Here is a 27,761-nt window from a genome sequence, read left to right on the forward strand (position 1 = left end):
TAGATCTGCATAACTCCACCTCTTTTAGCACAGTACCCTCAACCCCCGGCTGTTCCCACCCGCCTCAACACCGTTGGAAGGGAGGAGAACCAATTAAGGCGGGGGGGGGGGGGGTGGAACGAGCAGCTGTCTACCCTTAGCAGGAGGGTTGCTGATTAATTACCTCTCCTGCTGCTGCTGCTGCTGGCTGTCCAGCAGCAGACTGAAGGTGGCTGCTGCTGTGCGCAGGTATATAAAGGCTCAGAGCCTATTATGACACGCGCAGCCAGCGTTCCATTGCCACATTCCGTCTACTGCAGGCGGGATACCTGGATGGCTGAATGTCACTGAGAAGCTCACAGAGACCGCCATAAGCAACAGTTTAAAAGAATGCCACAGACTAATCAACCAAACTTTTTGGGTTGGTTTCTCTTTTATAGTCTGCAGGCATTAAATGAAAGAAGTCAGTGTTCCAGCAGAGGGAGACAACGTTTCAGAAAAGGCATTGTAGCAAACCAAAAAAGAAATTTTAAGCGCAGCAGAGTAACCAGCTCACATACCTGTTAGCTCAGGTGAGTTTAAAAGGCTGCTGTTGATAACAAGGGCATTTGCTAAATAGATGGTGTGTGTGCAACAATATACTGAAAGGTCAATTATATTGTGCAGCTTATCTCACCACCTGTAGTTATTTAGGTGAAAGCTCCAAAATGCTTGCCTAATATGTCTGTTTATCCAAAAGGAAGTATAGAGGGAGAGCTAGATAGATAGCATTGCATTACATTACATTACATGGCAATGCAATGCACAGTTGCTGAAGTTGAACCAAAATGAGCTTGTCATCTGGCTTCTGCAACTTTTAACATGAAAAATCCAATGAGGAGAAGAAAAGCAAAGCCAAAGAGTCCATCCCAAAATCCGACAAACAAGCAAAATGAACAAAAAGCATTGAATTCAATTCTTTCTGATTTTAGAAACTGCATTAAAGAAGGGGTGCACCGGTCCTGGAGATACTGCAATACCAGGTCAATGCGTGGAGTGGACAGAGCAAGCTCTTTTTCCATCTCCCTGTTCTAAAAATCCATTTAATATATGGTCCCCAGATAGGGGACGTATCAGATATTAAACTGATAAGAACAGATACTACACTTGATCTTAGCCAAAAGGCCGAGAAGCGATAACCAGAATTGGTTTCCGACTACGGTGCCACCCAAGGATTCTGAAAAGTCCATTTGTGGAGATGGCCACCTGGACTCCCGTTAAGAAGACATGCTGTCAACCTCTAGATCCCTCACATGCCTGCACTTTTCGGCTTGCTGCTGCTGCAATCCACGCGTTTTAGATCTGCATAACTCCACCTCTTTTAGCACAGTACCCTCAACCCCCGGCTGTTCCCACCCGCCTCAACACCGTTGGAAGGGAGGAGAACCAATTAAGGCGGGGGGGGGGGGGTGGAACGAGCAGCTGTCTACCCTTAGCAGGAGGGTTGCTGATTAATTACCTCTCCTGCTGCTGCTGCTGCTGGCTGTCCAGCAGCAGACTGAAGGTGGCTGCTGCTGTGCGCAGGTATATAAAGGCTCAGAGCCTATTATGACACGCGCAGCCAGCGTTCCATTGCCACATTCCGTCTACTGCAGGCGGGATACCTGGATGGCTGAATGTCACTGAGAAGCTCACAGAGACCGCCATAAGCAACAGTTTAAAAGAATGCCACAGACTAATCAACCAAACATTTTGGGTTGGTTTCTCTTTTATAGTCTGCAGGCATTAAATGAAAGAAGTCAGTGTTCCAGCAGAGGGAGACAACGTTTCAGAAAAGGCATTGTAGCAAACCAAAAAAGAAATTTTAAGCGCAGCAGAGTAACCAGCTCACATACCTGTTAGCTCAGGTGAGTTTAAAAGGCTGCTGTTGATAACAAGGGCATTTGCTAAATAGATGGTGTGTGTGCAACAATATACTGAAAGGTCAATTATATTGTGCAGCTTATCTCACCACCTGTAGTTATTTAGGTGAAAGCTCCAAAATGCTTGCCTAATATGTCTGTTTATCCAAAAGGAAGTATAGAGGGAGAGCTAGATAGATAGCATTGCCTTACATTACATTACATGGCAATGCAATGCACAGTTGCTGAAGTTGAACCAAAATGAGCTTGTCATCTGGCTTCTGCAACTTTTAACATGAAAAATCCAATGAGGAGAAGAAAAGCAAAGCCAAAGAGTCCATCCCAAAATCCGACAAACAAGCAAAATGAACAAAAAGCATTGAATTCAATTCTTTCTGATTTTAGAAACTGCATTAAAGAAGGGGTGCACCGGTCCTGGAGATACTGCAATACCAGGTCAATGCGTGGAGTGGACAGAGCAAGCTCTTTTTCCATCTCCCTGTTCTAAAAATCCATTTAATATATGGTCCCAAGATAGGGGACGTATCAGATATTAAACTGATAAGAACAGATACTACACTTGATCTTAGCCAAAAGGCCGAGAAGCGATAACCAGAATTGGTTTCCGACTACGGTGCCACCCAAGGATTCTGAAAAGTCCATTTGTGGAGATGGCCACCTGGACTCCCGTTAAGAAGACATGCTGTCAACCTCTAGATCCCTCACATGCCTGCACTTTTCGGCTTGCTGCTGCTGCAATCCACGCGTTTTAGATCTGCATAACTCCACCTCTTTTAGCACAGTACCCTCAACCCCCGGCTGTTCCCACCCGCCTCAGCACCGTTGGAAGGGAGGAGAACCAATTAAGGCGGGGGGGGGGGTGGAACGAGCAGCTGTCTACCCTTAGCAGGAGGGTTGCTGATTAATTACCTCTCCTGCTGCTGCTGCTGCTGGCTGTCCAGCAGCAGACTGAAGGTGGCTGCTGCTGTGCGCAGGTATATAAAGGCTCAGAGCCTATTATGACACGCGCAGCCAGCGTTCCATTGCCACATTCCGTCTACTGCAGGCGGGATACCTGGATGGCTGAATGTCACTGAGAAGCTCACAGAGACCGCCATAAGCAACAGTTTAAAAGAATGCCACAGACTAATCAACCAAACTTTTTGGGTTGGTTTCTCTTTTATAGTCTGCAGGCATTAAATGAAAGAAGTCAGTGTTCCAGCAGAGGGAGACAACGTTTCAGAAAAGGCATTGTAGCAAACCAAAAAAGAAATTTTAAGCGCAGCAGAGTAACCAGCTCACATACCTGTTAGCTCAGGTGAGTTTAAAAGGCTGCTGTTGATAACAAGGGCATTTGCTAAATAGATGGTGTGTGTGCAACAATATACTGAAAGGTCAATTATATTGTGCAGCTTATCTCACCACCTGTAGTTATTTAGGTGAAAGCTCCAAAATGCTTGCCTAATATGTCTGTTTATCCAAAAGGAAGTATAGAGGGAGAGCTAGATAGATAGCATTGCATTACATTACATTACATTACATGGCAATGCAATGCACAGTTGCTGAAGTTGAACCAAAATGAGCTTGTCATCTGGCTTCTGCAACTTTTAACATGAAAAATCCAATGAGGAGAAGAAAAGCAAAGCCAAAGAGTCCATCCCAAAATCCGACAAACAAGCAAAATGAACAAAAAGCATTGAATTCAATTCTTTCTGATTTTAGAAACTGCATTAAAGAAGGGGTGCACCGGTCCTGGAGATACTGCAATACCAGGTCAATGCGTGGAGTGGACAGAGCAAGCTCTTTTTCCATCTCCCTGTTCTAAAAATCCATTTAATATATGGTCCCCAGATAGGGGACGTATCAGATATTAAACTGATAAGAACAGATACTACACTTGATCTTAGCCAAAAGGCCGAGAAGCGATAACCAGAATTGGTTTCCGACTACGGTGCCACCCAAGGATTCTGAAAAGTCCATTTGTGGAGATGGCCACCTGGACTCCCGTTAAGAAGACATGCTGTCAACCTCTAGATCCCTCACATGCCTGCACTTTTCGGCTTGCTGCTGCTGCAATCCACGCGTTTTAGATCTGCATAACTCCACCTCTTTTAGCACAGTACCCTCAACCCCCGGCTGTTCCCACCCGCCTCAACACCGTTGGAAGGGAGGAGAACCAATTAAGGCGGGGGGGGGGTGGAACGAGCAGCTGTCTACCCTTAGCAGGAGGGTTGCTGATTAATTACCTCTCCTGCTGCTGCTGCTGCTGGCTGTCCAGCAGCAGACTGAAGGTGGCTGCTGCTGTGCGCAGGTATATAAAGGCTCAGAGCCTATTATGACACGCGCAGCCAGCGTTCCATTGCCACATTCCGTCTACTGCAGGCGGGATACCTGGATGGCTGAATGTCACTGAGAAGCTCACAGAGACCGCCATAAGCAACAGTTTAAAAGAATGCCACAGACTAATCAACCAAACTTTTTGGGTTGGTTTCTCTTTTATAGTCTGCAGGCATTAAATGAAAGAAGTCAGTGTTCCAGCAGAGGGAGACAACGTTTCAGAAAAGGCATTGTAGCAAACCAAAAAAGAAATTTTAAGCGCAGCAGAGTAACCAGCTCACATACCTGTTAGCTCAGGTGAGTTTAAAAGGCTGCTGTTGATAACAAGGGCATTTGCTAAATAGATGGTGTGTGTGCAACAATATACTGAAAGGTCAATTATATTGTGCAGCTTATCTCACCACCTGTAGTTATTTAGGTGAAAGCTCCAAAATGCTTGCCTAATATGTCTGTTTATCCAAAAGGAAGTATAGAGGGAGAGCTAGATAGATAGCATTGCATTACATTACATTACATGGCAATGCAATGCACAGTTGCTGAAGTTGAACCAAAATGAGCTTGTCATCTGGCTTCTGCAACTTTTAACATGAAAAATCCAATGAGGAGAAGAAAAGCAAAGCCAAAGAGTCCATCCCAAAATCCGACAAACAAGCAAAATGAACAAAAAGCATTGAATTCAATTCTTTCTGATTTTAGAAACTGCATTAAAGAAGGGGTGCACCGGTCCTGGAGATACTGCAATACCAGGTCAATGCGTGGAGTGGACAGAGCAAGCTCTTTTTCCATCTCCCTGTTCTAAAATCCATTTAATATATGGTCCCCAGATAGGGGACGTATCAGATATTAAACTGATAAGAACAGATACTACACTTGATCTTAGCCAAAAGGCCGAGAAGCGATAACCAGAATTGGTTTCCGACTACGGTGCCACCCAAGGATTCTGAAAAGTCCATTTGTGGAGATGGCCACCTGGACTCCCGTTAAGAAGACATGCTGTCAACCTCTAGATCCCTCACATGCCTGCACTTTTTGGCTTGCTGCTGCTGCAATCCACGCGTTTTAGATCTGCATAACTCCACCTCTTTTAGCACAGTACCCTCAACCCCCGGCTGTTCCCACCCGCCTCAACACCGTTGGAAGGGAGGAGAACAAATTAAGGTGGGGGGGGGGTGGAACGAGCAGCTGTCTACCCTTAGCAGGAGGGTTGCTGATTAATTACCTCTCCTGCTGCTGCTGCTGCTGGCTGTCCAGCAGCAGACTGAAGGTGGCTGCTGCTGTGCGCAGGTATATAAAGGCTCAGAGCCTATTATGACACGCGCAGCCAGCGTTCCATTGCCACATTCCGTCTACTGCAGGCGGGATACCTGGATGGCTGAATGTCACTGAGAAGCTCACAGAGACCGCCATAAGCAACAGTTTAAAAGAATGCCACAGACTAATCAACCAAACTTTTTGGGTTGGTTTCTCTTTTATAGTCTGCAGGCATTAAATGAAAGAAGTCAGTGTTCCAGCAGAGGGAGACAACGTTTCAGAAAAGGCATTGTAGCAAACCAAAAAAGAAATTTTAAGCGCAGCAGAGTAACCAGCTCACATACCTGTTAGCTCAGGTGAGTTTAAAAGGCTGCTGTTGATAACAAGGGCATTTGCTAAATAGATGGTGTGTGTGCAACAATATACTGAAAGGTCAATTATATTGTGCAGCTTATCTCACCACCTGTAGTTATTTAGGTGAAAGCTCCAAAATGCTTGCCTAATATGTCTGTTTATCCAAAAGGAAGTATAGAGGGAGAGCTAGATAGATAGCATTGCATTACATTACATTACATGGCAATGCAATGCACAGTTGCTGAAGTTGAACCAAAATGAGCTTGTCATCTGGCTTCTGCAACTTTTAACATGAAAAATCCAATGAGGAGAAGAAAAGCAAAGCCAAAGAGTCCATCCCAAAATCCGACAAACAAGCAAAATGAACAAAAAGCATTGAATTCAATTCTTTCTGATTTTAGAAACTGCACTAAAGAAGGGGTGCACCGGTCCTGGAGATACTGCAATACCAGGTCAATGCGTGGAGTGGACAGAGCAAGCTCTTTTTCCATCTCCCTGTTCTAAAAATCCATTTAATATATGGTCCCCAGATAGGGGACGTATCAGATATTAAACTGATAAGAACAGATACTACACTTGATCTTAGCCAAAAGGCCGAGAAGCGATAACAAGAATTGGTTTCCGACTACGGTGCCACCCAAGGATTCTGAAAAGTCCATTTGTGGAGATGGCCACCTGGACTCCCGTTAAGAAGACATGCTGTCAACCTCTAGATCCCTCACATGCCTGCACTTTTCGGCTTGCTGCTGCTGCAATCCACGCGTTTTAGATCTGCATAACTCCACCTCTTTTAGCACAGTACCCTCAACCCCCGGCTGTTCCCACCCGCCTCAACACCGTTGGAAGGGAGGAGAACCAATTAAGGCGGGGGGGGCGTGGAACGAGCAGCTGTCTACCCTTAGCAGGAGGGTTGCTGATTAATTACCTCTCCTGCTGCTGCTGCTGCTGGCTGTCCAGCAGCAGACTGAAGGTGGCTGCTGCTGTGCGCAGGTATATAAGGGCTCAGAGCCTATTATGACACGCGCAGCCAGCGTTCCATTGCCACATTCCGTCTACTGCAGGCGGGATACCTGGATGGCTGAATGTCACTGAGAAGCTCACAGAGACCGCCATAAGCAACAGTTTAAAAGAATGCCACAGACTAATCAACCAAACTTTTTGGGTTGGTTTCTCTTTTATAGTCTGCAGGCATTAAATGAAAGAAGTCAGTGTTCCAGCAGAGGGAGACAACGTTTCAGAAAAGGCATTGTAGCAAACCAAAAAAGAAATTTTAAGCGCAGCAGAGTAACCAGCTCACATACCTGTTAGCTCAGGTGAGTTTAAAAGGCTGCTGTTGATAACAAGGGCATTTGCTAAATAGATGGTGTGTGTGCAACAATATACTGAAAGGTCAATTATATTGTGCAGCTTATCTCACCACCTGTAGTTATTTAGGTGAAAGCTCCAAAATGCTTGCCTAATATGTCTGTTTATCCAAAAGGAAGTATAGAGGGAGAGCTAGATGGATAGCATTGCATTACATTACATTACATGGCAATGCAATGCACAGTTGCTGAAGTTGAACCAAAATGAGCTTGTCATCTGGCTTCTGCAACTTTTAACATGAAAAATCCAATGAGGAGAAGAAAAGCAAAGCCAAAGAGTCCATCCCAAAATCCGACAAACAAGCAAAATGAACAAAAAGCATTGAATTCAATTCTTTCTGATTTTAGAAACTGCATTAAAGAAGGGGTGCACCGGTCCTGGAGATACTGCAATACCAGGTCAATGCGTGGAGTGGACAGAGCAAGCTCTTTTTCCATCTCCCTGTTCTAAAAATCCATTTAATATATGGTCCCCAGATAGGGGACGTATCAGATATTAAACTGATAAGAACAGATACTACACTTGATCTTAGCCAAAAGGCCGAGAAGCGATAACAAGAATTGGTTTCCGACTACGGTGCCACCCAAGGATTCTGAAAAGTCCATTTGTGGAGATGGCCACCTGGACTCCCGTTAAGAAGACATGCTGTCAACCTCTAGATCCCTCACATGCCTGCACTTTTCGGCTTGCTGCTGCTGCAATCCACGCGTTTTAGATCTGCATAACTCCACCTCTTTTAGCACAGTACCCTCAACCCCCGGCTGTTCCCACCCGCCTCAACACCGTTGGAAGGGAGGAGAACCAATTAAGGCGGGGGGGGGGGGGGGTGGAACGAGCAGCTGTCTACCCTTAGCAGGAGGGTTGCTGATTAATTACCTCTCCTGCTGCTGCTGCTGCTGGCTGTCCAGCAGCAGACTGAAGGTGGCTGCTGCTGTGCGCAGGTATATAAAGGCTCAGAGCCTATTATGACACGCGCAGCCAGCGTTCCATTGCCACATTCCGTCTACTGCAGGCGGGATACCTGGATGGCTGAATGTCACTGAGAAGCTCACAGAGACCGCCATAAGCAACAGTTTAAAAGAATGCCACAGACTAATCAACCAAACTTTTTGGGTTGGTTTCTCTTTTATAGTCTGCAGGCATTAAATGAAAGAAGTCAGTGTTCCAGCAGAGGGAGACAACGTTTCAGAAAAGGCATTGTAGCAAACCAAAAAAGAAATTTTAAGCGCAGCAGAGTAACCAGCTCACATACCTGTTAGCTCAGGTGAGTTTAAAAGGCTGCTGTTGATAACAAGGGCATTTGCTAAATAGATGGTGTGTGTGCAACAATATACTGAAAGGTCAATTATATTGTGCAGCTTATCTCACCACCTGTAGTTATTTAGGTGAAAGCTCCAAAATGCTTGCCTAATATGTCTGTTTATCCAAAAGGAAGTATAGAGGGAGAGCTAGATAGATAGCATTGCATTACATTACATTACATGGCAATGCAATGCACAGTTGCTGAAGTTGAACCAAAATGAGCTTGTCATCTGGCTTCTGCAACTTTTAACATGAAAAATCCAATGAGGAGAAGAAAAGCAAAGCCAAAGAGTCCATCCCAAAATCCGACAAACAAGCAAAATGAACAAAAAGCATTGAATTCAATTCTTTCTGATTTTAGAAACTGCATTAAAGAAGGGGTGCACCGGTCCTGGAGATACTGCAATACCAGGTCAATGCGTGGAGTGGACAGAGCAAGCTCTTTTTCCATCTCCCTGTTCTAAAAATCCATTTAATATATGGTCCCCAGATAGGGGACGTATCAGATATTAAACTGATAAGAACAGATACTACACTTGATCTTAGCCAAAAGGCCGAGAAGCGATAACCAGAATTGGTTTCCGACTACGGTGCCACCCAAGGATTCTGAAAAGTCCATTTGTGGAGATGGCCACCTGGACTCCCATTAAGAAGACATGCTGTCAACCTCTAGATCCCTCACATGCCTGCACTTTTCGGCTTGCTGCTGCTGCAATCCACGCGTTTTAGATCTGCATAACTCCACCTCTTTTAGCACAGTACCCTCAACCCCCGGCTGTTCCCACCCGCCTCAACACCGTTGGAAGGGAGGAGAACCAATTAAGGCGGGGGGGGGGTGGAACGAGCAGCTGTCTACCCTTAGCAGGAGGGTTGCTGATTAATTACCTCTCCTGCTGCTGCTGCTGCTGGCTGTCCAGCAGCAGACTGAAGGTGGCTGCTGCTGTGCGCAGGTATATAAAGGCTCAGAGCCTATTATGACACGCGCAGCCAGCGTTCCATTGCCACATTCCGTCTACTGCAGGCGGGATACCTGGATGGCTGAATGTCACTGAGAAGCTCACAGAGACCGCCATAAGCAACAGTTTAAAAGAATGCCACAGACTAATCAACCAAACTTTTTGGGTTGGTTTCTCTTTTATAGTCTGCAGGCATTAAATGAAAGAAGTCAGTGTTCCAGCAGAGGGAGACAACGTTTCAGAAAAGGCATTGTAGCAAACCAAAAAAGAAATTTTAAGCGCAGCAGAGTAACCAGCTCACATACCTGTTAGCTCAGGTGAGTTTAAAAGGCTGCTGTTGATAACAAGGGCATTTGCTAAATAGATGGTGTGTGTGCAACAATATACTGAAAGGTCAATTATATTGTGCAGCTTATCTCACCACCTGTAGTTATTTAGGTGAAAGCTCCAAAATGCTTGCCTAATATGTCTGTTTATCCAAAAGGAAGTATAGAGGGAGAGCTAGATAGATAGCATTGCATTACATTACATTACATGGCAATGCAATGCACAGTTGCTGAAGTTGAACCAAAATGAGCTTGTCATCTGGCTTCTGCAACTTTTAACATGAAAAATCCAATGAGGAGAAGAAAAGCAAAGCCAAAGAGTCCATCCCAAAATCCGACAAACAAGCAAAATGAACAAAAAGCATTGAATTCAATTCTTTCTGATTTTAGAAACTGCATTAAAGAAGGGGTGCACCGGTCCTGGAGATACTGCAATACCAGGTCAATGCGTGGAGTGGACAGAGCAAGCTCTTTTTCCATCTCCCTGTTCTAAAAATCCATTTAATATATGGTCCCCAGATAGGGGACGTATCAGATATTAAACTGATAAGAACAGATACTACACTTGATCTTAGCCAAAAGGCCGAGAAGCGATAACCAGAATTGGTTTCCGACTACGGTGCCACCCAAGGATTCTGAAAAGTCCATTTGTGGAGATGGCCACCTGGACTCCCGCTAAGAAGACATGCTGTCAACCTCTAGATCCCTCACATGCCTGCACTTTTCGGCTTGCTGCTGCTGCAATCCACGCGTTTTAGATCTGCATAACTCCACCTCTTTTAGCACAGTACCCTCAACCCCCGGCTGTTCCCACCCGCCTCAACACCGTTGGAAGGGAGGAGAACTAATTAAGGCGGGGGGGGGGGTGGAACGAGCAGCTGTCTACCCTTAGCAGGAGGGTTGCTGATTAATTACCTCTCCTGCTGCTGCTGCTGCTGGCTGTCCAGCAGCAGACTGAAGGTGGCTGCTGCTGTGCGCAGGTATATAAAGGCTCAGAGCCTATTATGACACGCGCAGCCAGCGTTCCATTGCCACATTCCGTCTACTGCAGGCGGGATACCTGGATGGCTGAATGTCACTGAGAAGCTCACAGAGACCGCCATAAGCAACAGTTTAAAAGAATGCCACAGACTAATCAACCAAACTTTTTGGGTTGGTTTCTCTTTTATAGTCTGCAGGCATTAAATGAAAGAAGTCAGTGTTCCAGCAGAGGGAGACAACGTTTCAGAAAAGGCATTGTAGCAAACCAAAAAAGAAATTTTAAGCGCAGCAGAGTAACCAGCTCACATACCTGTTAGCTCAGGTGAGTTTAAAAGGCTGCTGTTGATAACAAGGGCATTTGCTAAATAGATGGTGTGTGTGCAACAATATACTGAAAGGTCAATTATATTGTGCAGCTTATCTCACCACCTGTAGTTATTTAGGTGAAAGCTCCAAAATGCTTGCCTAATATGTCTGTTTATCCAAAAGGAAGTATAGAGGGAGAGCTAGATAGATAGCATTGCATTACATTACATTACATGGCAATGCAATGCACAGTTGCTGAAGTTGAACCAAAATGAGCTTGTCATCTGGCTTCTGCAACTTTTAACATGAAAAATCCAATGAGGAGAAGAAAAGCAAAGCCAAAGAGTCCATCCCAAAATCCGACAAACAAGCAAAATGAACAAAAAGCATTGAATTCAATTCTTTCTGATTTTAGAAACTGCATTAAAGAAGGGGTGCACCGGTCCTGGAGATACTGCAATACCAGGTCAATGCGTGGAGTGGACAGAGCAAGCTCTTTTTCCATCTCCCTGTTCTAAAAATCCATTTAATATATGGTCCCCAGATAGGGGACGTATCAGATATTAAACTGATAAGAACAGATACTACACTTGATCTTAGCCAAAAGGCCGAGAAGCGATAACCAGAATTGGTTTCCGACTACGGTGCCACCCAAGGATTCTGAAAAGTCCATTTGTGGAGATGGCCACCTGGACTCCCGTTAAGAAGACATGCTGTCAACCTCTAGATCCCTCACATGCCTGCACTTTTCGGCTTGCTGCTGCTGCAATCCACGCGTTTTAGATCTGCATAACTCCACCTCTTTTAGCACAGTACCCTCAACCCCCGGCTGTTCCCACCCGCCTCAACACCGTTGGAAGGGAGGAGAACCAATTAAGGCGGGGGGGGGGTGGAACGAGCAGCTGTCTACCCTTAGCAGGAGGGTTGCTGATTAATTACCTCTCCTGCTGCTGCTGCTGGCTGTCCAGCAGCAGACTGAAGGTGGCTGCTGCTGTGCGCAGGTATATAAAGGCTCAGAGCCTATTATGACACGCGCAGCCAGCGTTCCATTGCCACATTCCGTCTACTGCAGGCGGGATACCTGGATGGCTGAATGTCACTGAGAAGCTCACAGAGACCGCCATAAGCAACAGTTTAAAAGAATGCCACAGACTAATCAACCAAACTTTTTGGGTTGGTTTCTCTTTTATAGTCTGCAGGCATTAAATGAAAGAAGTCAGTGTTCCAGCAGAGGGAGACAACGTTTCAGAAAAGGCATTGTAGCAAACCAAAAAAGAAATTTTAAGCGCAGCAGAGTAACCAGCTCACATACCTGTTAGCTCAGGTGAGTTTAAAAGGCTGCTGTTGATAACAAGGGCATTTGCTAAATAGATGGTGTGTGTGCAACAATATACTGAAAGGTCAATTATATTGTGCAGCTTATCTCACCACCTGTAGTTATTTAGGTGAAAGCTCCAAAATGCTTGCCTAATATGTCTGTTTATCCAAAAGGAAGTATAGAGGGAGAGCTAGATAGATAGCATTGCATTACATTACATTACATGGCAATGCAATGCACAGTTGCTGAAGTTGAACCAAAATGAGCTTGTCATCTGGCTTCTGCAACTTTTAACATGAAAAATCCAATGAGGAGAAGAAAAGCAAAGCCAAAGAGTCCATCCCAAAATCCGACAAACAAGCAAAATGAACAAAAAGCATTGAATTCAATTCTTTCTGATTTTAGAAACTGCATTAAAGAAGGGGTGCACCGGTCCTGGAGATACTGCAATACCAGGTCAATGCGTGGAGTGGACAGAGCAAGCTCTTTTTCCATCTCCCTGTTCTAAAAATCCATTTAATATATGGTCCCCAGATAGGGGACGTATCAGATATTAAACTGATAAGAACAGATACTACACTTGATCTTAGCCAAAAGGCCGAGAAGCGATAACCAGAATTGGTTTCCGACTACGGTGCCACCCAAGGATTCTGAAAAGTCCATTTGTGGAGATGGCCACCTGGACTCCCGTTAAGAAGACATGCTGTCAACCTCTAGATCCCTCACATGCCTGCACTTTTCGGCTTGCTGCTGCTGCAATCCACGCGTTTTAGATCTGCATAACTCCACCTCTTTTAGCACAGTACCCTCAACCCCCGGCTGTTCCCACCCGCCTCAACACCGTTGGAAGGGAGGAGAACCAATTAAGGCGGGGGGGGGGTGGAACGAGCAGCTGTCTACCCTTAGCAGGAGGGTTGCTGATTAATTACCTCTCCTGCTGCTGCTGGCTGTCCAGCAGCAGACTGAAGGTGGCTGCTGCTGTGCGCAGGTATATAAAGGCTCAGAGCCTATTATGACACGCGCAGCCAGCGTTCCATTGCCACATTCCGTCTACTGCAGGCGGGATACCTGGATGGCTGAATGTCACTGAGAAGCTCACAGAGACCGCCATAAGCAACAGTTTAAAAGAATGCCACAGACTAATCAACCAAACTTTTTGGGTTGGTTTCTCTTTTATAGTCTGCAGGCATTAAATGAAAGAAGTCAGTGTTCCAGCAGAGGGAGACAACGTTTCAGAAAAGGCATTGTAGCAAACCAAAAAAGAAATTTTAAGCGCAGCAGAGTAACCAGCTCACATACCTGTTAGCTCAGGTGAGTTTAAAAGGCTGCTGTTGATAACAAGGGCATTTGCTAAATAGATGGTGTGTGTGCAACAATATACTGAAAGGTCAATTATATTGTGCAGCTTATCTCACCACCTGTAGTTATTTAGGTGAAAGCTCCAAAATGCTTGCCTAATATGTCTGTTTATCCAAAAGGAAGTATAGAGGGAGAGCTAGATAGATAGCATTGCATTACATTACATTACATGGCAATGCAATGCACAGTTGCTGAAGTTGAACCAAAATGAGCTTGTCATCTGGCTTCTGCAACTTTTAACATGAAAAATCCAATGAGGAGAAGAAAAGCAAAGCCAAAGAGTCCATCCCAAAATCCGACAAACAAGCAAAATGAACAAAAAGCATTGAATTCAATTCTTTCTGATTTTAGAAACTGCATTAAAGAAGGGGTGCACCGGTCCTGGAGATACTGCAATACCAGGTCAATGCGTGGAGTGGACAGAGCAAGCTCTTTTTCCATCTCCCTGTTCTAAAAATCCATTTAATATATGGTCCCCAGATAGGGGACGTATCAGATATTAAACTGATAAGAACAGATACTACACTTGATCTTAGCCAAAAGGCCGAGAAGCGATAACCAGAATTGGTTTCCGACTACGGTGCCACCCAAGGATTCTGAAAAGTCCATTTGTGGAGATGGCCACCTGGACTCCCGTTAAGAAGACATGCTGTCAACCTCTAGATCCCTCACATGCCTGCACTTTTCGGCTTGCTGCTGCTGCAATCCACGCGTTTTAGATCTGCATAACTCCACCTCTTTTAGCACAGTACCCTCAACCCCCGGCTGTTCCCACCCGCCTCAACACCGTTGGAAGGGAGGAGAACCAATTAAGGCGGGGGGGGGGGTGGAACGAGCAGCTGTCTACCCTTAGCAGGAGGGTTGCTGATTAATTACCTCTCCTGCTGCTGCTGGCTGTCCAGCAGCAGACTGAAGGTGGCTGCTGCTGTGCGCAGGTATATAAAGGCTCAGAGCCTATTATGACACGCGCAGCCAGCGTTCCATTGCCACATTCCGTCTACTGCAGGCGGGATACCTGGATGGCTGAATGTCACTGAGAAGCTCACAGAGACCGCCATAAGCAACAGTTTAAAAGAATGCCACAGACTGATCAACCAAACTTTTTGGGTTGGTTTCTCTTTTATAGTCTGCAGGCATTAAATGAAAGAAGTCAGTGTTCCAGCAGAGGGAGACAACGTTTCAGAAAAGGCATTGTAGCAAACCAAAAAAGAAATTTTAAGCGCAGCAGAGTAACCAGCTCACATACCTGTTAGCTCAGGTGAGTTTAAAAGGCTGCTGTTGATAACAAGGGCATTTGCTAAATAGATGGTGTGTGTGCAACAATATACTGAAAGGTCAATTATATTGTGCAGCTTATCTCACCACCTGTAGTTATTTAGGTGAAAGCTCCAAAATGCTTGCCTAATATGTCTGTTTATCCAAAAGGAAGTATAGAGGGAGAGCTAGATGGATAGCATTGCATTACATTACATTACATGGCAATGCAATGCACAGTTGCTGAAGTTGAACCAAAATGAGCTTGTCATCTGGCTTCTGCAACTTTTAACATGAAAAATCCAATGAGGAGAAGAAAAGCAAAGCCAAAGAGTCCATCCCAAAATCCGACAAACAAGCAAAATGAACAAAAAGCATTGAATTCAATTCTTTCTGATTTTAGAAACTGCATTAAAGAAGGGGTGCACCGGTCCTGGAGATACTGCAATACCAGGTCAATGCGTGGAGTGGACAGAGCAAGCTCTTTTTCCATCTCCCTGTTCTAAAAATCCATTTAATATATGGTCCCCAGATAGGGGACGTATCAGATATTAAACTGATAAGAACAGATACTACACTTGATCTTAGCCAAAAGGCCGAGAAGCGATAACAAGAATTGGTTTCCGACTACGGTGCCACCCAAGGATTCTGAAAAGTCCATTTGTGGAGATGGCCACCTGGACTCCCGTTAAGAAGACATGCTGTCAACCTCTAGATCCCTCACATGCCTGCACTTTTCGGCTTGCTGCTGCTGCAATCCACGCGTTTTAGATCTGCATAACTCCACCTCTTTTAGCACAGTACCCTCAACCCCCGGCTGTTCCCACCCGCCTCAACACCGTTGGAAGGGAGGAGAACCAATTAAGGCGGGGGGGGGGGGGGTGGAACGAGCAGCTGTCTACCCTTAGCAGGAGGGTTGCTGATTAATTACCTCTCCTGCTGCTGCTGCTGCTGGCTGTCCAGCAGCAGACTGAAGGTGGCTGCTGCTGTGCGCAGGTATATAAAGGCTCAGAGCCTATTATGACACGCGCAGCCAGCGTTCCATTGCCACATTCCGTCTACTGCAGGCGGGATACCTGGATGGCTGAATGTCACTGAGAAGCTCACAGAGACCGCCATAAGCAACAGTTTAAAAGAATGCCACAGACTAATCAACCAAACTTTTTGGGTTGGTTTCTCTTTTATAGTCTGCAGGCATTAAATGAAAGAAGTCAGTGTTCCAGCAGAGGGAGACAACGTTTCAGAAAAGGCATTGTAGCAAACCAAAAAAGAAATTTTAAGCGCAGCAGAGTAACCAGCTCACATACCTGTTAGCTCAGGTGAGTTTAAAAGGCTGCTGTTGATAACAAGGGCATTTGCTAAATAGATGGTGTGTGTGCAACAATATACTGAAAGGTCAATTATATTGTGCAGCTTATCTCACCACCTGTAGTTATTTAGGTGAAAGCTCCAAAATGCTTGCCTAATATGTCTGTTTATCCAAAAGGAAGTATAGAGGGAGAGCTAGATAGATAGCATTGCATTACATTACATTACATGGCAATGCAATGCACAGTTGCTGAAGTTGAACCAAAATGAGCTTGTCATCTGGCTTCTGCAACTTTTAACATGAAAAATCCAATGAGGAGAAGAAAAGCAAAGCCAAAGAGTCCATCCCAAAATCCGACAAACAAGCAAAATGAACAAAAAGCATTGAATTCAATTCTTTCTGATTTTAGAAACTGCATTAAAGAAGGGGTGCACCGGTCCTGGAGATACTGCAATACCAGGTCAATGCGTGGAGTGGACAGAGCAAGCTCTTTTTCCATCTCCCTGTTCTAAAAATCCATTTAATATATGGTCCCCAGATAGGGGACGTATCAGATATTAAACTGATAAGAACAGATACTACACTTGATCTTAGCCAAAAGGCCGAGAAGCGATAACCAGAATTGGTTTCCGACTACGGTGCCACCCAAGGATTCTGAAAAGTCCATTTGTGGAGATGGCCACCTGGACTCCCGTTAAGAAGACATGCTGTCAACCTCTAGATCCCTCACATGCCTGCACTTTTCGGCTTGCTGCTGCTGCAATCCACGCGTTTTAGATCTGCATAACTCCACCTCTTTTAGCACAGTACCCTCAACCCCCGGCTGTTCCCACCCGCCTCAACACCGTTGGAAGGGAGGAGAACTAATTAAGGCGGGGGGGGTGGAACGAGCAGCTGTCTACCCTTAGCAGGAGGGTTGCTGATTAATTACCTCTCCTGCTGCTGCTGCTGCTGGCTGTCCAGCAGCAGACTGAAGGTGGCTGCTGCTGTGCGCAGGTATATAAAGGCTCAGAGCCTATTATGACACGCGCAGCCAGCGTTCCATTGCCACATTCCGTCTACTGCAGGCGGGATACCTGGATGGCTGAATGTCACTGAGAAGCTCACAGAGACCGCCATAAGCAACAGTTTAAAAGAATGCCACAGACTAATCAACCAAACTTTTTGGGTTGGTTTCTCTTTTATAGTCTGCAGGCATTAAATGAAAGAAGTCAGTGTTCCAGCAGAGGGAGACAACGTTTCAGAAAAGGCATTGTAGCAAACCAAAAAAGAAATTTTAAGCGCAGCAGAGTAACCAGCTCACATACCTGTTAGCTCAGGTGAGTTTAAAAGGCTGCTGTTGATAACAAGGGCATTTGCTAAATAGATGGTCTGTGTGCAACAATATACTGAAAGGTCAATTATATTGTGCAGCTTATCTCACCACCTGTAGTTATTTAGGTGAAAGCTCCAAAATGCTTGCCTAATATGTCTGTTTATCCAAAAGGAAGTATAGAGGGAGAGCTAGATAGATAGCATTGCATTACATTACATTACATGGCAATGCAATGCACAGTTGCTGAAGTTGAACCAAAATGAGCTTGTCATCTGGCTTCTGCAACTTTTAACATGAAAAATCCAATGAGGAGAAGAAAAGCAAAGCCAAAGAGTCCATCCCAAAATCCGACAAACAAGCAAAATGAACAAAAAGCATTGAATTCAATTCTTTCTGATTTTAGAAACTGCATTAAAGAAGGGGTGCACCGGTCCTGGAGATACTGCAATACCAGGTCAATGCGTGGAGTGGACAGAGCAAGCTCTTTTTCCATCTCCCTGTTCTAAAAATCCATTTAATATATGGTCCCCAGATAGGGGACGTATCAGATATTAAACTGATAAGAACAGATACTACACTTGATCTTAGCCAAAAGGCCGAGAAGCGATAACCAGAATTGGTTTCCGACTACGGTGCCACCCAAGGATTCTGAAAAGTCCATTTGTGGAGATGGCCACCTGGACTCCCGTTAAGAAGACATGCTGTCAACCTCTAGATCCCTCACATGCCTGCACTTTTCGGCTTGCTGCTGCTGCAATCCACGCGTTTTAGATCTGCATAACTCCACCTCTTTTAGCACAGTACCCTCAACCCCCGGCTGTTCCCACCCGCCTCAACACCGTTGGAAGGGAGGAGAACCAATTAAGGCGGGGGGGGGGGGTGGAACGAGCAGCTGTCTACCCTTAGCAGGAGGGTTGCTGATTAATTACCTCTCCTGCTGCTGCTGCTGCTGGCTGTCCAGCAGCAGACTGAAGGTGGCTGCTGCTGTGCGCAGGTATATAAAGGCTCAGAGCCTATTATGACACGCGCAGCCAGCGTTCCATTGCCACATTCCGTCTACTGCAGGCGGGATACCTGGATGGCTGAATGTCACTGAGAAGCTCACAGAGACCGCCATAAGCAACAGTTTAAAAGAATGCCACAGACTAATCAACCAAACTTTTTGGGTTGGTTTCTCTTTTATAGTCTGCAGGCATTAAATGAAAGAAGTCAGTGTTCCAGCAGAGGGAGACAACGTTTCAGAAAAGGCATTGTAGCAAACCAAAAAAGAAATTTTAAGCGCAGCAGAGTAACCAGCTCACATACCTGTTAGCTCAGGTGAGTTTAAAAGGCTGCTGTTGATAACAAGGGCATTTGCTAAATAGATGGTGTGTGTGCAACAATATACTGAAAGGTCAATTATATTGTGCAGCTTATCTCACCACCTGTAGTTATTTAGGTGAAAGCTCCAAAATGCTTGCCTAATATGTCTGTTTATCCAAAAGGAAGTATAGAGGGAGAGCTAGATAGATAGCATTGCATTACATTACATTACATGGCAATGCAATGCACAGTTGCTGAAGTTGAACCAAAATGAGCTTGTCATCTGGCTTCTGCAACTTTTAACATGAAAAATCCAATGAGGAGAAGAAAAGCAAAGCCAAAGAGTCCATCCCAAAATCCGACAAACAAGCAAAATGAACAAAAAGCATTGAATTCAATTCTTTCTGATTTTAGAAACTGCATTAAAGAAGGGGTGCACCGGTCCTGGAGATACTGCAATACCAGGTCAATGCGTGGAGTGGACAGAGCAAGCTCTTTTTCCATCTCCCTGTTCTAAAAATCCATTTAATATATGGTCCCCAGATAGGGGACGTATCAGATATTAAACTGATAAGAACAGATACTACACTTGATCTTAGCCAAAAGGCCGAGAAGCGATAACCAGAATTGGTTTCCGACTACGGTGCCACCCAAGGATTCTGAAAAGTCCATTTGTGGAGATGGCCACCTGGACTCCCGTTAAGAAGACATGCTGTCAACCTCTAGATCCCTCACATGCCTGCACTTTTCGGCTTGCTGCTGCTGCAATCCACGCGTTTTAGATCTGCATAACTCCACCTCTTTTAGCACAGTACCCTCAACCCCCGGCTGTTCCCACCCGCCTCAACACCGTTGGAAGGGAGGAGAACCAATTAAGGCGGGGGGGGGGTGGAACGAGCAGCTGTCTACCCTTAGCAGGAGGGTTGCTGATTAATTACCTCTCCTGCAGCTGCTGGCTGTCCAGCAGCAGACTGAAGGTGGCTGCTGCTGTGCGCAGGTATATAAAGGCTCAGAGCCTATTATGACACGCGCAGCCAGCGTTCCATTGCCACATTCCGTCTACTGCAGGCGGGATACCTGGATGGCTGAATGTCACTGAGAAGCTCACAGAGACCGCCATAAGCAACAGTTTAAAAGAATGCCACAGACTAATCAACCAAACTTTTTGGGTTGGTTTCTCTTTTATAGTCTGCAGGCATTAAATGAAAGAAGTCAGTGTTCCAGCAGAGGGAGACAACGTTTCAGAAAAGGCATTGTAGCAAACCAAAAAAGAAATTTTAAGCGCAGCAGAGTAACCAGCTCACATACCTGTTAGCTCAGGTGAGTTTAAAAGGCTGCTGTTGATAACAAGGGCATTTGCTAAATAGATGGTGTGTGTGCAACAATATACTGAAAGTTCAATTATATTGTGCAGCTTATCTCACCACCTGTAGTTATTTAGGTGAAAGCTCCAAAATGCTTGCCTAATATGTCTGTTTATCCAAAAGGAAGTATAGAGGGAGAGCTAGATAGATAGCATTGCATTACATTACATTACATGGCAATGCAATGCACAGTTGCTGAAGTTGAACCAAAATGAGCTTGTCATCTGGCTTCTGCAACTTTTAACATGAAAAATCCAATGAGGAGAAGAAAAGCAAAGCCAAAGAGTCCATCCCAAAATCCGACAAACAAGCAAAATGAACAAAAAGCATTGAATTCAATTCTTTCTGATTTTAGAAACTGCATTAAAGAAGGGGTGCACCGGTCCTGGAGATACTGCAATACCAGGTCAATGCGTGGAGTGGACAGAGCAAGCTCTTTTTCCATCTCCCTGTTCTAAAAATCCATTTAATATATGGTCCCCAGATAGGGGACGTATCAGATATTAAACTGATAAGAACAGATACTACACTTGATCTTAGCCAAAAGGCCGAGAAGCGATAACCAGAATTGGTTTCCGACTACGGTGCCACCCAAGGATTCTGAAAAGTCCATTTGTGGAGATGGCCACCTGGACTCCCGTTAAGAAGACATGCTGTCAACCTCTAGATCCCTCACATGCCTGCACTTTTCGGCTTGCTGCTGCTGCAATCCACGCGTTTTAGATCTGCATAACTCCACCTCTTTTAGCACAGTACCCTCAACCCCCGGCTGTTCCCACCCGCCTCAACACCGTTGGAAGGGAGGAGAACCAATTAAGGCGGGGTGGGGGGGGGGGTGGAACGAGCAGCTGTCTACCCTTAGCAGGAGGGTTGCTGATTAATTACCTCTCCTGCTGCTGCTGCTGCTGGCTGTCCAGCAGCAGACTGAAGGTGGCTGCTGCTGTGCGCAGGTATATAAAGGCTCAGAGCCTATTATGACACGCGCAGCCAGCGTTCCATTGCCACATTCCGTCTACTGCAGGCGGGATACCTGGATGGCTGAATGTCACTGAGAAGCTCACAGAGACCGCCATAAGCAACAGTTTAAAAGAATGCCACAGACTAATCAACCAAACTTTTTGGGTTGGTTTCTCTTTTATAGTCTGCAGGCATTAAATGAAAGAAGTCAGTGTTCCAGCAGAGGGAGACAACGTTTCAGAAAAGGCATTGTAGCAAACCAAAAAAGAAATTTTAAGCGCAGCAGAGTAACCAGCTCACATACCTGTTAGCTCAGGTGAGTTTAAAAGGCTGCTGTTGATAACAAGGGCATTTGCTAAATAGATGGTGTGTGTGCAACAATATACTGAAAGGTCAATTATATTGTGCAGCTTATCTCACCACCTGTAGTTATTTAGGTGAAAGCTCCAAAATGCTTGCCTAATATGTCTGTTTATCCAAAAGGAAGTATAGAGGGAGAGCTAGATAGATAGCATTGCATTACATTACATTACATGGCAATGCAATGCACAGTTGCTGAAGTTGAACCAAAATGAGCTTGTCATCTGGCTTCTGCAACTTTTAACATGAAAAATCCAATGAGGAGAAGAAAAGCAAAGCCAAAGAGTCCATCCCAAAATCCGACAAACAAGCAAAATGAACAAAAAGCATTGAATTCAATTCTTTCTGATTTTAGAAACTGCATTAAAGAAGGGGTGCACCGGTCCTGGAGATACTGCAATACCAGGTCAATGCGTGGAGTGGACAGAGCAAGCTCTTTTTCCATCTCCCTGTTCTAAAAATCCATTTAATATATGGTCCCCAGATAGGGGACGTATCAGATATTAAACTGATAAGAACAGATACTACACTTGATCTTAGCCAAAAGGCCGAGAAGCGATAACCAGAATTGGTTTCCGACTACGGTGCCACCCAAGGATTCTGAAAAGTCCATTTGTGGAGATGGCCACCTGGACTCCCGTTAAGAAGACATGCTGTCAACCTCTAGATCCCTCACATGCCTGCACTTTTCGGCTTGCTGCTGCTGCAATCCACGCGTTTTAGATCTGCATAACTCCACCTCTTTTAGCACAGTACCCTCAACCCCCGGCTGTTCCCACCCGCCTCAACACCGTTGGAAGGGAGGAGAACCAATTAAGGCGGGGTGGGGGGGGGGGTGGAACGAGCAGCTGTCTACCCTTAGCAGGAGGGTTGCTGATTAATTACCTCTCCTGCTGCTGCTGCTGCTGGCTGTCCAGCAGCAGACTGAAGGTGGCTGCTGCTGTGCGCAGGTATATAAAGGCTCAGAGCCTATTATGACACGCGCAGCCAGCGTTCCATTGCCACATTCCGTCTACTGCAGGCGGGATACCTGGATGGCTGAATGTCACTGAGAAGCTCACAGAGACCGCCATAAGCAACAGTTTAAAAGAATGCCACAGACTAATCAACCAAACTTTTTGGGTTGGTTTCTCTTTTATAGTCTGCAGGCATTAAATGAAAGAAGTCAGTGTTCCAGCAGAGGGAGACAACGTTTCAGAAAAGGCATTGTAGCAAACCAAAAAAGAAATTTTAAGCGCAGCAGAGTAACCAGCTCACATACCTGTTAGCTCAGGTGAGTTTAAAAGGCTGCTGTTGATAACAAGGGCATTTGCTAAATAGATGGTGTGTGTGCAACAATATACTGAAAGGTCAATTATATTGTGCAGCTTATCTCACCACCTGTAGTTATTTAGGTGAAAGCTCCAAAATGCTTGCCTAATATGTCTGTTTATCCAAAAGGAAGTATAGAGGGAGAGCTAGATAGATAGCATTGCATTACATTACATTACATGGCAATGCAATGCACAGTTGCTGAAGTTGAACCAAAATGAGCTTGTCATCTGGCTTCTGCTACTTTTAACTTGAAAAATCCAATGAGTAGAAGAAAAGCAAAGCCAAAGAGTCCATCCCAAAATCCGACAAACAAGCAAAATGAACAAAAAGCATTGAATTCAATTCTTTCTGATTTTAGAAACTGCATTAAAGAAGGGGTGCACCGGTCCTGGAGATACTGCAATACCAGGTCAATGCGTGGAGTGGACAGAGCAAGCTCTTTTTCCATCTCCCTGCTCTAAAAATCCATTTAATATATGGTCCCCAGATAGGGGACGTATCAGATATTAAACTGATAAGAACAGATACTACACTTGATCTTAGCCAAAAGGCCGAGAAGCGATAACCAGAATTGGTTTCCGACTACGGTGCCACCCAAGGATTCTGAAAAGTCCATTTGTGGAGATGGCCACCTGGACTCCCGTTAAGAAGACATGCTGTCAACCTCTAGATCCCTCACATGCCTGCACTTTTCGGCTTGCTGCTGCTGCAATCCACGCGTTTTAGATCTGCATAACTCCACCTCTTTTAGCACAGTACCCTCAACCCCCGGCTGTTCCCACCCGCCTCAACACCGTTGGAAGGGAGGAGAACCAATTAAGGCGGGGGGGGGGTGGAACGAGCAGCTGTCTACCCTTAGCAGGAGGGTTGCTGATTAATTACCTCTCCTGCTGCTGCTGCTGCTGGCTGTCCAGCAGCAGACTGAAGGTGGCTGCTGCTGTGCGCAGGTATATAAAGGCTCAGAGCCTATTATGACACGCGCAGCCAGCGTTCCATTGCCACATTCCGTCTACTGCAGGCGGGATACCTGGATGGCTGAATGTCACTGAGAAGCTCACAGAGACCGCCATAAGCAACAGTTTAAAAGAATGCCACAGACTAATCAACCAAACTTTTTGGGTTGGTTTCTCTTTTATAGTCTGCAGGCATTAAATGAAAGAAGTCAGTGTTCCAGCAGAGGGAGACAACGTTTCAGAAAAGGCATTGTAGCAAACCAAAAAAGAAATTTTAAGCGCAGCAGAGTAACCAGCTCACATACCTGTTAGCTCAGGTAAGTTTAAAAGGCTGCTGTTGATAACAAGGGCATTTGCTAAATAGATGGTGTGTGTGCAACAATATACTGAAAGGTCAATTATATTGTGCAGCTTATCTCACCACCTGTAGTTATTTAGGTGAAAGCTCCAAAATGCTTGCCTAATATGTCTGTTTATCCAAAAGGAAGTATAGAGGGAGAGCTAGATAGATAGCATTGCATTACATTACATTACATGGCAATGCAATGCACAGTTGCTGAAGTTGAACCAAAATGAGCTTGTCATCTGGCTTCTGCAACTTTTAACATGAAAAATCCAATGAGGAGAAGAAAAGCAAAGCCAAAGAGTCCATCCCAAAATCCGACAAACAAGCAAAATGAACAAAAAGCATTGAATTCAATTCTTTCTGATTTTAGAAACTGCATTAAAGAAGGGGTGCACCGGTCCTGGAGATACTGCAATACCAGGTCAATGCGTGGAGTGGACAGAGCAAGCTCTTTTTCCATCTCCCTGTTCTAAAAATCCATTTAATATATGGTCCCCAGATAGGGGACGTATCAGATATTAAACTGATAAGAACAGATACTACACTTGATCTTAGCCAAAAGGCCGAGAAGCGATAACCAGAATTGGTTTCCGACTACGGTGCCACCCAAGGATTCTGAAAAGTCCATTTGTGGAGATGGCCACCTGGACTCCCGTTAAGAAGACATGCTGTCAACCTCTAGATCCCTCACATGCCTGCACTTTTCGGCTTGCTGCTGCTGCAATCCACGCGTTTTAGATCTGCATAACTCCACCTCTTTTAGCACAGTACCCTCAACCCCCGGCTGTTCCCACCCGCCTCAACACCGTTGGAAGGGAGGAGAACCAATTAAGGCGGGGGGGGGGGTGGAACGAGCAGCTGTCTACCCTTAGCAGGAGGGTTGCTGATTAATTACCTCTCCTGCTGCTGCTGCTGCTGGCTGTCCAGCAGCAGACTGAAGGTGGCTGCTGCTGTGCGCAGGTATATAAAGGCTCAGAGCCTATTATGACACGCGCAGCCAGCGTTCCATTGCCACATTCCGTCTACTGCAGGCGGGATACCTGGATGGCTGAATGTCACTGAGAAGCTCACAGAGACCGCCATAAGCAACAGTTTAAAAGAATGCCACAGACTAATCAACCAAACTTTTTGGGTTGGTTTCTCTTTTATAGTCTGCAGGCATTAAATGAAAGAAGTCAGTGTTCCAGCAGAGGGAGACAACATTTCAGAAAAGGCATTGTAGCAAACCAAAAAAGAAATTTTAAGCGCAGCAGAGTAACCAGCTCACATACCTGTTAGCTCAGGTGAGTTTAAAAGGCTGCTGTTGATAACAAGGGCATTTGCTAAATAGATGGTGTGTGTGCAACAATATACTGAAAGGTCAATTATATTGTGCAGCTTATCTCACCACCTGTAGTTATTTAGGTGAAAGCTCCAAAATGCTTGCCTAATATGTCTGTTTATCCAAAAGGAAGTATAGAGGGAGAGCTAGATAGATAGCATTGCATTACATTACATTACATGGCAATGCAATGCACAGTTGCTGAAGTTGAACCAAAATGAGCTTGTCATCTGGCTTCTGCAACTTTTAACATGAAAAATCCAATGAGGAGAAGAAAAGCAAAGCCAAAGAGTCCATCCCAAAATCCGACAAACAAGCAAAATGAACAAAAAGCATTGAATTCAATTCTTTCTGATTTTAGAAACTGCATTAAAGAAGGGGTGCACCGGTCCTGGAGATACTGCAATACCAGGTCAATGCGTGGAGTGGACAGAGCAAGCTCTTTTTCCATCTCCCTGTTCTAAAAATCCATTTAATATATGGTCCCCAGATAGGGGACGTATCAGATATTAAACTGATAAGAACAGATACTACACTTGATCTTAGCCAAAAGGCCGAGAAGCGATAACCAGAATTGGTTTCCGACTACGGTGCCACCCAAGGATTCTGAAAAGTCAATTTGTGGAGATGGCCACCTGGACTCCCGTTAAGAAGACATGCTGTCAACCTCTAGATCCCTCACATGCCTGCACTTTTCGGCTTGCTGCTGCTGCAATCCACGCGTTTTAGATCTGCATAACTCCACCTCTTTTAGCACAGTACCCTCAACCCCCGGCTGTTCCCACCCGCCTCAACACCGTTGGAAGGGAGGAGAACCAATTAAGGCGGGGGGGGGGGGTGGAACGAGCAGCTGTCTACCCTTAGCAGGAGAGTTGCTGATTAATTACCTCTCCTGCTGCTGCTGCTGCTGGCTGTCCAGCAGCAGACTGAAGGTGGCTGCTGCTGTGCGCAGGTATATAAAGGCTCAGAGCCTATTATGACACGCGCAGCCAGCGTTCCATTGCCACATTCCGTCTACTGCAGGCGGGATACCTGGATGGCTGAATGTCACTGAGAAGCTCACAGAGACCGCCATAAGCAACAGTTTAAAAGAATGCCACAGACTAATCAACCAAACTTTTTGGGTTGGTTTCTCTTTTATAGTCTGCAGGCATTAAATGAAAGAAGTCAGTGTTCCAGCAGAGGGAGACAACGTTTCAGAAAAGGCATTGTAGCAAACCAAAAAAGAAATTTTAAGCGCAGCAGAGTAACCAGCTCACATACCTGTTAGCTCAGGTGAGTTTAAAAGGCTGCTGTTGATAACAAGGGCATTTGCTAAATAGATGGTGTGTGTGCAACAATATACTGAAAGGTCAATTATATTGTGCAGCTTATCTCACCACCTGTAGTTATTTAGGTGAAAGCTCCAAAATGCTTGCCTAATATGTCTGTTTATCCAAAAGGAAGTATAGAGGGAGAGCTAGATAGATAGCATTGCATTACATTACATTACATGGCAATGCAATGCACAGTTGCTGAAGTTGAACCAAAATGAGCTTGTCATCTGGCTTCTGCAACTTTTAACATGAAAAATCCAATGAGGAGAAGAAAAGCAAAGCCAAAGAGTCCATCCCAAAATCCGACAAACAAGCAAAATGAACAAAAAGCATTGAATTCAATTCTTTCTGATTTTAGAAACTGCATTAAAGAAGGGGTGCACCGGTCCTGGAGATACTGCAATACCAGGTCAATGCGTGGAGTGGACAGAGCAAGCTCTTTTTCCATCTCCCTGTTCTAAAAATCCATTTAATATATGGTCCCCAGATAGGGGACGTATCAGATATTAAACTGATAAGAACAGATACTACACTTGATCTTAGCCAAAAGGCCGAGAAGCGATAACCAGAATTGGTTTCCGACTACGGTGCCACCCAAGGATTCTGAAAAGTCAATTTGTGGAGATGGCCACCTGGACTCCCGTTAAGAAGACATGCTGTCAACCTCTAGATCCCTCACATGCCTGCACTTTTCGGCTTGCTGCTGCTGCAATCCACGCGTTTTAGATCTGCATAACTCCACCTCTTTTAGCACAGTACCCTCAACCCCCGGCTGTTCCCACCCGCCTCAACACCGTTGGAAGGGAGGAGAACCAATTAAGGCGGGGGGGGGGGTGGAACGAGCAGCTGTCTACCCTTAGCAGGAGAGTTGCTGATTAATTACCTCTCCTGCTGCTGCTGCTGCTGGCTGTCCAGCAGCAGACTGAAGGTGGCTGC

General features: G+C 45.3%; 21 non-coding genes across 21 annotated transcripts; all 21 read right to left on the reverse strand.

The window, feature by feature from the left end:
* Nucleotides 1–964: 964 nt before the first annotated feature.
* Nucleotides 965–1,155, reverse strand: LOC141188614 (U2 spliceosomal RNA). The gene has a single exon (XR_012262696.1). It is a non-coding gene; the product is annotated as a U2 spliceosomal RNA (small nuclear RNA).
* A 1,123-nt stretch (nt 1,156–2,278) lies between these two features.
* Nucleotides 2,279–2,469, reverse strand: LOC141185213 (U2 spliceosomal RNA). The gene has a single exon (XR_012259896.1). It is a non-coding gene; the product is annotated as a U2 spliceosomal RNA (small nuclear RNA).
* Nucleotides 2,470–3,595: 1,126 nt separating this feature from the next.
* LOC141188615 (U2 spliceosomal RNA) lies at nt 3,596–3,786 on the reverse strand. The gene has a single exon (XR_012262697.1). It is a non-coding gene; the product is annotated as a U2 spliceosomal RNA (small nuclear RNA).
* Nucleotides 3,787–4,906: 1,120 nt separating this feature from the next.
* Nucleotides 4,907–5,096, reverse strand: LOC141185391 (U2 spliceosomal RNA). Its single transcript, XR_012260058.1, has one exon. It is a non-coding gene; the product is annotated as a U2 spliceosomal RNA (small nuclear RNA).
* Nucleotides 5,097–6,216: 1,120 nt separating this feature from the next.
* LOC141188616 (U2 spliceosomal RNA) lies at nt 6,217–6,407 on the reverse strand. The gene has a single exon (XR_012262698.1). It is a non-coding gene; the product is annotated as a U2 spliceosomal RNA (small nuclear RNA).
* Nucleotides 6,408–7,527: 1,120 nt separating this feature from the next.
* On the reverse strand, nt 7,528–7,718 carry LOC141188617 (U2 spliceosomal RNA). Its single transcript, XR_012262699.1, has one exon. It is a non-coding gene; the product is annotated as a U2 spliceosomal RNA (small nuclear RNA).
* Nucleotides 7,719–8,843: 1,125 nt separating this feature from the next.
* Nucleotides 8,844–9,034, reverse strand: LOC141188618 (U2 spliceosomal RNA). Its single transcript, XR_012262701.1, has one exon. It is a non-coding gene; the product is annotated as a U2 spliceosomal RNA (small nuclear RNA).
* A 1,120-nt stretch (nt 9,035–10,154) lies between these two features.
* On the reverse strand, nt 10,155–10,345 carry LOC141188619 (U2 spliceosomal RNA). The gene has a single exon (XR_012262702.1). It is a non-coding gene; the product is annotated as a U2 spliceosomal RNA (small nuclear RNA).
* A 1,121-nt stretch (nt 10,346–11,466) lies between these two features.
* On the reverse strand, nt 11,467–11,657 carry LOC141188620 (U2 spliceosomal RNA). The gene has a single exon (XR_012262703.1). It is a non-coding gene; the product is annotated as a U2 spliceosomal RNA (small nuclear RNA).
* Nucleotides 11,658–12,774: 1,117 nt separating this feature from the next.
* Nucleotides 12,775–12,965, reverse strand: LOC141188621 (U2 spliceosomal RNA). Its single transcript, XR_012262704.1, has one exon. It is a non-coding gene; the product is annotated as a U2 spliceosomal RNA (small nuclear RNA).
* Nucleotides 12,966–14,079: 1,114 nt separating this feature from the next.
* On the reverse strand, nt 14,080–14,270 carry LOC141188622 (U2 spliceosomal RNA). The gene has a single exon (XR_012262705.1). It is a non-coding gene; the product is annotated as a U2 spliceosomal RNA (small nuclear RNA).
* A 1,115-nt stretch (nt 14,271–15,385) lies between these two features.
* On the reverse strand, nt 15,386–15,576 carry LOC141188625 (U2 spliceosomal RNA). The gene has a single exon (XR_012262707.1). It is a non-coding gene; the product is annotated as a U2 spliceosomal RNA (small nuclear RNA).
* A 1,124-nt stretch (nt 15,577–16,700) lies between these two features.
* LOC141188626 (U2 spliceosomal RNA) lies at nt 16,701–16,891 on the reverse strand. Its single transcript, XR_012262708.1, has one exon. It is a non-coding gene; the product is annotated as a U2 spliceosomal RNA (small nuclear RNA).
* A 1,118-nt stretch (nt 16,892–18,009) lies between these two features.
* LOC141188627 (U2 spliceosomal RNA) lies at nt 18,010–18,200 on the reverse strand. Its single transcript, XR_012262709.1, has one exon. It is a non-coding gene; the product is annotated as a U2 spliceosomal RNA (small nuclear RNA).
* Nucleotides 18,201–19,322: 1,122 nt separating this feature from the next.
* On the reverse strand, nt 19,323–19,513 carry LOC141188628 (U2 spliceosomal RNA). Its single transcript, XR_012262710.1, has one exon. It is a non-coding gene; the product is annotated as a U2 spliceosomal RNA (small nuclear RNA).
* Nucleotides 19,514–20,627: 1,114 nt separating this feature from the next.
* Nucleotides 20,628–20,818, reverse strand: LOC141188629 (U2 spliceosomal RNA). Its single transcript, XR_012262711.1, has one exon. It is a non-coding gene; the product is annotated as a U2 spliceosomal RNA (small nuclear RNA).
* A 1,126-nt stretch (nt 20,819–21,944) lies between these two features.
* Nucleotides 21,945–22,135, reverse strand: LOC141188630 (U2 spliceosomal RNA). Its single transcript, XR_012262712.1, has one exon. It is a non-coding gene; the product is annotated as a U2 spliceosomal RNA (small nuclear RNA).
* A 1,126-nt stretch (nt 22,136–23,261) lies between these two features.
* LOC141191227 (U2 spliceosomal RNA) lies at nt 23,262–23,452 on the reverse strand. Its single transcript, XR_012265226.1, has one exon. It is a non-coding gene; the product is annotated as a U2 spliceosomal RNA (small nuclear RNA).
* A 1,120-nt stretch (nt 23,453–24,572) lies between these two features.
* On the reverse strand, nt 24,573–24,763 carry LOC141188631 (U2 spliceosomal RNA). The gene has a single exon (XR_012262713.1). It is a non-coding gene; the product is annotated as a U2 spliceosomal RNA (small nuclear RNA).
* A 1,121-nt stretch (nt 24,764–25,884) lies between these two features.
* On the reverse strand, nt 25,885–26,075 carry LOC141188632 (U2 spliceosomal RNA). Its single transcript, XR_012262714.1, has one exon. It is a non-coding gene; the product is annotated as a U2 spliceosomal RNA (small nuclear RNA).
* Nucleotides 26,076–27,197: 1,122 nt separating this feature from the next.
* LOC141188633 (U2 spliceosomal RNA) lies at nt 27,198–27,388 on the reverse strand. The gene has a single exon (XR_012262715.1). It is a non-coding gene; the product is annotated as a U2 spliceosomal RNA (small nuclear RNA).
* Nucleotides 27,389–27,761: the final 373 nt, after the last annotated feature.

This window comes from Phyllobates terribilis, unplaced genomic scaffold (genome assembly GCF_046119375.1).
Source record: "Phyllobates terribilis strain yellow unplaced genomic scaffold, ASM4611937v1 Scaffold_40__1_contigs__length_11209783, whole genome shotgun sequence".
Classification (NCBI taxonomy): Eukaryota; Metazoa; Chordata; class Amphibia; order Anura; family Dendrobatidae; genus Phyllobates; species Phyllobates terribilis.